Consider the following 7834-nt stretch of genomic DNA (forward strand, 5'->3'; position numbering starts at 1 on the left):
TGTTAAAGTGCCTAGGATAGAACAAGGGTTAAAAAGTTCCTTTTTTCCACTGCTGTGGCAGAGAGGGCAGACAAATTAAGGCTTTTCTCCATCCTTTCATCAGGTTTTAAAAAGCACCTTTTTGTAATTCTGTCATTCATAAGCTGCAGAATTTGCATACAGAAGTCAGTTTACATCGTGCAATATTACTAATCATGATGCTTGTCATCATCACACAAAGTATTGCAAGAACACCCTTCATTTTGCTTGAGTTTGTGTTGCAGTCCTGCAGCAAGTGCAGAGCCAGGGACAACTGCTGCAGGTAAAACTGGGGACTGCATCGATTTAGAAATTCATGAAAATACACTCCCAAAAGTTATTTAAAAGTTTATTTATTGCAGCATTAGGCTACACTTCTTTGCTCCCAAAGCAAACTTTAAAGAATTGTGTTTTTCTCTAGCTGTCTTTTTATGGCTGATATTGATGGAGCTGCAGGACTGAACTTTAGTTTTTATGGGAAGTGCTGTGTTCCATTCTATTTAATTGTGTTGCACTTATCATACAAATCTAAGAAAAATACTTGGGAAAAAAAGATATTAGCAAGGATGAGGGTATTGCTTTTGTATTGATTGCAGTTTGTCTGTGTTAGGACGTTTTACTGAATTTTATCTTGTCCCAGGCCTCCATGGTTTTCTTGTTTGTTTTCCCCTTTTGGGCAAACCTATATCTTTATTGAAGGCATTAAAAAAATGTGGTCTATTTAAGTGTACTACAAGTATATTTATACTATGGTTACATATGCCAAAATGCCAGTGGTGACCTAAATGTAAGTTCTTCAGGTAATTTAGAGACACCATTTAACATTTGAAGCCTGTTTTTGGACTGTGGGAGGAAACTGGAGTTCCCAGAAAAAACCCACACATTCATTGTGAGGACTGGCAAACTTCCCACAGAAAGAAAGGATTTGATTTGAACCTTCTCGCTATGAGGTGAGAGGGCTACCCATGGTGACACCATGCAGCATCATAGTAGTTTTGTAAACAATTCCTTAGCACACAACACTTGACAAGGAAACATTAACATAATGCTGTTTCTCTTTACATTGTTGCTGTAATTATATGAGTGAGTCAAAACAAGCTTGTTATATTTAAAATTGATCAAATGTAAATGATCAGATCTATCTGGCAGACACTTCCTGTAGGACAAACACTTTTCCAGCTCATCATTGCCAGGACTCCCTGGATATGATGGACTTTAAAGCAGAACTAATGACTGAAGAAAAAGCTTCTGCTGACAGTCAGGCCTCAACTATTCAGTGTTTGCTTTATTTCCAGGAAATTTGACTATGCAGGTAGATTCTTTATGAATGCTCTGGGATCATGGGGTGAAGAGCATATGTTGTTTAATCCATACCTGACAGATGGTGTGAAATGCCTTCAGGCTGTCAGACGGAGGAAGACTGCAGCAGAATTTAGCAGAGACGTTTGTGGTTCAGGAATGGCAGGAGAAAAGTGTTTTATCTGATCTTTTATAGAAGGAATCTGCTTCTGTTCAGAAGACAGCTCTTTACTGTCTGAAATGTTGAGTTGTAATGAAGACTTGAACTTCAAGGCAATAGTTACATGATACCGCTGTGGAAAAGAGTGAAAAACCTCCCTGGTTCCTACAGAGCACAATGAAATTGGAAATTAGTTTAATTTTTTAAGCATTTTTTAATACATTCAATACGTTCAAACTGAAAAAGAAATTCAATCAGTTTACCTTTATCTCTGAACTTATTTACTTGCTGGACTTCTAAATAAACCAGATGAATAGATTGAGGACGTTTAATGTCTGAACATAAATTTAATATTCTAAACAAATGCAAGGGTTGTGATCTGCTGTTCTGTGAAAGTTTGAACAAAATTACAAACAGTATTGTTAGAACTCTGTAAAAAATATAACCCTTGAGCTGAGTTTATCCTTCTGTGGATAAATTGTTCCCTTTCGTACCCATAACTGTGTAAGTTATGGTTGATCAGTGAAAGAGAAGCTTTTGCTCCATGTTGTGTAAAAGCACACAGGATAAGTGTTTAGGATCCCAGTTTAAGGTAGTACGTTTGCTGCAGTCAGACATTTTTCTCCCAGGAGTCAAAAAGCTTTTTTCTTAAGTGAGCATTTCCTGAAAGGCCTGAAAAAGTTACAAAAAGTTCATATTTTCTCTCAAAGTACTAGCAGATATCTCAAAGCGAACTGCTCATAATTTCCGCTCTATGATTGGAAAGCAAAAGTAAAACTAAACTTAGTTGCTGAGCCTCAGCAGCAGGTTTATATGCATGTATTATCATTCACTGACGACAAAAACAGACATGAATTATATGCGTGTCATGCAACATGTTTATGTGTGGAATATTAAACTGGTTTTACTCCAAGTCAGGCCTTAGTCACATGGACCCATTCACAGGTGGACATATATGGGTGCTTTTTGGGTTGTGACCCTTGGAGGGTCATAGATAGGTGCAGGTGTGTCAAGTAGTTCTCTCGCAGTTCATGTGGCCACCTTATGGGACATCATGAAAATGCAGTGTACCATTGTCATGCATACGGTAAATGTATCATGAAGTATTTGTAAGACTAATGCAAGTTGCACTCACTTGTGACAGATGTGTGATGCTGTTGCATGATGTTCTTATGTGTTAGTAAGGTGCAAATACAGGCTACTTACTGACTTACTGACCGTGCCACAGGATGTGGAGGTGATACGCAAGTTCCCTGTAGGGTGTCCACACAAACTACACTGATCGTATAATTTCCTCATTTCTAACAGTCAGGCTGCAAGCAAGGAGCCCACACTTATCACTTTAAAAGCACTAACAGAAAGAATGAAAAGTTCACACGACACTCCTGCATCTCACCCACTTCTCCCTCGCTAACCCTTGCGCGTTGATTAACTTTCACAACAACCTGTCACATTCAAAGCATGCCGTAGAAAAAATGTGCATGAACGATTTCGGTTTACGGTTTTACTGAGCAGTCTACGACTTTATATTGAATGCAGGCCACCTGCATGCTCCGTACAGATTTGCCCGTTTTTCACCCAGAGACAGCCAGTTTCCACCGGTAATGGTCTGTTTTCAAACTTTTGTCATGTATAAGATGCACCAAGCTAAAAAGTGCATCAAGCAAGACAAAAAAGTCAAAAAAAGTCAGTCAGCAAGTCAGACTTTATTAACTGTGTCCACAGTAGTTCTAGAACGTGTTTGTAACACGCAACACGTTAGCCACTGTAGCAGCATTAGCTGCGTTAGCATATTAACAATACCTGTAACTCCTAACCTTGTTAGTAACACATAAAAAACAAAACACAGACTGACACCGCTACACATTAGGCATGTTAGCATATTCAGAATAACACCCAATCTTGTCTGGAGCTCAAAACTATGTGTGTCAAATTATAGCGTTAATTAATTACACACAAATTAATACGTTGTTGTTTTGTTACGGCATTTCATGCTCTGAAATATAAAAAACTGTTTACTTGCATGGATGTTTCATTTAAACTCAGCTGAAAACGGCTCTTACATTGCTCCCAGTACACGTCTTAGTGTCTGTGTACCGCTGTGTAGGCGGCAAGCACAATGTTGCTGCTGTGACGTCATCAATGTGTGGCTTTACTCTCAGATGAGTCTTTCTCACTTCCCAAAACAAAGTGGAAAAACGATCTTTCTATTGCTGGTAACATTGAGTTTTGGGCTCAAATATGTAAAAACATCTATATCATGACAACAAACACTAATTTACAACTAATAGAATACAAAACCCTCCACAGAATTCACTACACAAGAGACAAAATGTCAAGAATGGGATTTGAATCAGAGATCTGCCCATATGTCCCTCACACTGTAAACCCGAATAGTCCAATGAGCTCAAAAGTTTTATAATCACTGAACTCAAAAGTAACAAACAAGTTGAGTCAGCTTAAAACCTATAAGCCGATTGAACTTTTGCCACAGTTATATCTTTATTGGACTAAAACATTTTGAGTAAATGAAACCTTGGAGTCAAAACTTATGAGTAATGAGACGTGATGACGTCGTAACGTACACCCATGAACGTGAACTCAGCCACAGAAGTCTTCAAGATGGCGGAGGTCTGATGCGAGTGTCAGCTGGCCCAAGTTGATAACGCACATACGTCTAGGTAAGTCGTATTATTTTATTTTTTATTATATTTTATGACTTTCGCCTCTGTATTATATATTTGTTGCTTCTTTTGATGTTCCTTCAAGTATATCCTTTGTATTCATGACGTGCTCCATGAGTTTGTATGTATCTTCGAATATTTGTTCTGAATTAAACAATTATGTATGTTTTGCAGTATCATGTCATCAGAGAATTATTGCTTGTGGTTAAAAGAAGTTGTTGGGGCAAAGTTTCAAGTTTTACTTTTACCGAGTTGGTTGGCGCACATTTTAAATTATCTAACCGTTACTAGCTAACCGTTACTACTAGCTAACCGCTAGCTAGCTCTGGCAGAGCGGCAGCCACATCATTTATCAGTGGGAATTGCTTTTTTTTCTACTACTTTTCACCACAGGCTCTGTGATTTGGTAGTCGTTATGTTTTTGTGTAATTTGTATTTCAAGTAGTAACCTAATCAATGCAAATGTGGGCTAAGCTAGCTGCCTTACGCTAACATGTTCTCGTATCTTCTTTAGTGAACCGGCGGTGCGTTTGAAAAATAAGAGCGAAGGTAAGTTTTGATTGTAAATAACATGGCTGCAATATTTAAGACACGAGCAGCTCCCAGTCCCACGAATCCTCCGGCTATGGAGAACATTTGACCTTATTGAAAAATGAAATTAATTATAAATAAGTAAAAATGTCTAAGATACCTTAATGTTATGTAGCAGTTATAACTTTGTCCTGAATTGGGCTCGAGTTAAAATACTAAATGTATCATAAAGTTTGCTTAAGACTCAAAAACTGTATTTTGGCCACTGGTTTGGTTGTGATTTGTGTTTCACAATGTCAAATATTTTAAAATAACTTTTTTGTCTCTTCCTAAAACATCCTCTATGTCATTCTAGCTAATGCACAAGTATTTAAAAAATATTAATATAAATCATAGATTACATATTGTGGACAGAGTATTGAGGCTATTGTGAAATGCAGCGGTTTTTCCAAGCTACCAGTAGCTTGAAAAAGCTTTAAAATGTGTTTAACATTTTAAAAAAAATTTTTGTAGATGTGAGCTGAGTTTCATCGCATCACAAATGTCAAACTGTTAAAACAGTTTTATTTTGACCTGGACAGACAGACGCAGAGGATGCTGATCTTTTTGAGACAGAAGGCAGCACGAACCGGAAGGCTCTATGCGACTTTCTGCACCTCTATGATAAACAGGTGAGGTGTAACTGCATGGCATAATCAACATTATGCATTAGTATAGCTAAAAGAAGGGGCTGACTTGGATCGGTTTATATTAATCACTGAGCGTTTCTAATTCAGTGAATGACTGTAAATGTTTACTTCACTGGAGAAAAAAACATCAACGTTGATCCCAATGCATTTGTAAATATGAATGTAATGTCATCTTATGTTTGGTGTATTTTTTGAAATAACTGTACAATTTTAAGATTATTAAAAAGACTAGATGAACTGAACTGAGCCAGACCAAAGGGTGCAGTCATTTGAAATATGTTTGCCATATTAATTTGTCTTTGTCTCTGTGCAGCAAGAGCAGACTGCTGATGTCAAAGGTACTCCTGTCCTGCACTGGCTTCCCATATACAAACGTGAGGAGGACCCACAGTTCTTCAAAGTTTGGAATGTAAGTACTTTATGATGGATATGCTGGTTAATACTCCAGCTGTGTGGGTAATACAACTTAACCATAAAGTCATGCCAAAGCAATATTATGTGGCAGAGCACATAGTCTCCTAAAATATTGCACTCCAGCTCATCTGTGCTCCTGTACCTGACCGTGGACCTCGCCTCTGGCTCGTCTCGGGCCCACAGCCGTCCCCTATTTCATCTGGATGACGCCAATCTGCTGGACGTTAAAAATGCAGTTGTTGAGCTAGAAAATGTAATTCTTCTCAAAGAGTTCTGGTACATCGCCTGTCCGTCCTGGGGAGGAGTTTTTTTTTATTTTATTTTTATAAAGGAGTTTTTACTAACTGTGTAAAAGGGTCTAATGGCAGGAATGTGATGTGTGTAAATGTGATCCTGTTTTCAGATGTCATATTTTTTATTGTACAGTGCCTTATGGAATCATGAGGACTCTTACAAATAGTCTTATTTTGATTCCATTTGATTTTGTATTATATAACCTCTGTTCTTCCAGATCCTTTTCAAGCAATAAATCAAGCTCTACATGACTTTAGTTAAAGATCACTGTATTGAATTAAGCAAATGTGATTTAATTGACGTTTTTGTTTTATTTTCTGTCTTTTTAATCAATGCATTTCATCATTTCTGTAATGAGTTTGATAAATATGTGTAAATTTTTTATTGCTTTGACTACAATCCTTGAAATCATTAATTTAAATCAATTTTAATAATTTTCCTGATGTGTAATTTCTGACCTTCTCTTAAAATGTCAATTTCAGGTTGTAGTTTTTGCATAAAGTTTTCTTCCCTCAAGCGATCAATTCTCTCTTTAATACTACACTGTTTATTTTCTTCTTTGCAGATTAAAGAGTCACTAGAGGCAGACATCAGCTGCTCCTCTGTTGGCATTCTGACCGTCAGCAACAACAATACAAGTTCAGTTCATTTCTGTCCGCTCAGTACAGCAGTTGTGGTGGAAGATGAGCTTGTGGTAGGCAAATTTCCTAAATGGGTATTTTTTTGAGCGCTAATGTTTATAGGGAAATGGCAGCCTAAGAAAATACTGTTTTATGTGGGAAAAGTATAAAAAAAAAAAAGGCTGATAAACAATTTTTGCTTTTCTTGAAATGTAAGAATGCTCTTTTTTTATGAAGTTGTATAAGGAAATGGTGTAAAAAAGATTAGTGCTCATTTTTTGCTTTTCTTGAAGACTGATTTATTTATTTTTTATGGCTTGTGCACTTTTTCTTAACACAAATTGTGCAGTGTTTTACCTTTTTGTAGTACCACAAGTTGTTCAAATGTACTTGTGTAAGGCGGTTTAAAAATAAACTTGCAATTACAATTCTGCCTCAGTTTTTCTTTTGTAAAAATGGCCGTGACTAAGAAGGACAAATAAGACTAGTTTAGACTTCAAATGATTAATTTTGAGTTGAGATATATTAAAGTTTTTTAGTTAATTAACTAATGTATTAAGGTTCAATAAAAACAAAATATTCTAGTTCAGTAAAGTAAGAATCTTTAAGTTAGTTAAATAAAAAGTTATAGTTTAATTTTAGTTAAATTGTTTTATTTTATTCAACTCAAAGATTTTAAGTTCAAATAACTTATACTTTTTAAGTAAGTCAACTTAAAAATTATTATGTAATCTGTTTCCTCAAAAATTTTGAGTTCACTGAACTTATTCGGGTTTACCCCGGACACATACTGTATATCTATGCGACTGCACACCCATTAAACAATTTTGGGAAGAACGACCCAAACTTTATCTACCTTCTTGGCCTGCCTCATCCCTTTATCACCTTCACTGTGTCTATTAGGAGACCTTTCAGAACTATCACATTTGAATCTTGACCAGTCTAAGAATAGATTTATCCTTGTAGCAATAACCATTGCTAAAAAACCATCTTCATCAGCTGGAATTCAAAGAACACCATAAACCTGTCTCTATGGAAAAACTTGTTAGTGGAATACATTTCTTCAGCCAGTTCATTGCCTTCTTCCACTGACACGACAGAACCACTATCTGTTTGGTCAGCTCT

General features: G+C 36.5%; 1 long non-coding RNA gene across 1 annotated transcript; it reads left to right on the forward strand.

The window, feature by feature from the left end:
- Positions 1-3709: 3709 nt before the first annotated feature.
- Positions 3710-6889, forward strand: LOC105356096. The gene is made up of 4 exons (XR_002875088.1): positions 3710-4158; positions 5206-5363; positions 5695-5790; positions 6655-6889. It is a non-coding gene; the product is annotated as an uncharacterized LOC105356096 (long non-coding RNA).
- The last annotated feature ends 945 nt before the right edge of the window (positions 6890-7834 follow it).

The sequence above is a fragment of the Oryzias latipes genome, chromosome 17 (assembly GCF_002234675.1).
Source record: "Oryzias latipes chromosome 17, ASM223467v1".
Taxonomy (NCBI): domain Eukaryota; kingdom Metazoa; phylum Chordata; class Actinopteri; order Beloniformes; family Adrianichthyidae; genus Oryzias; species Oryzias latipes.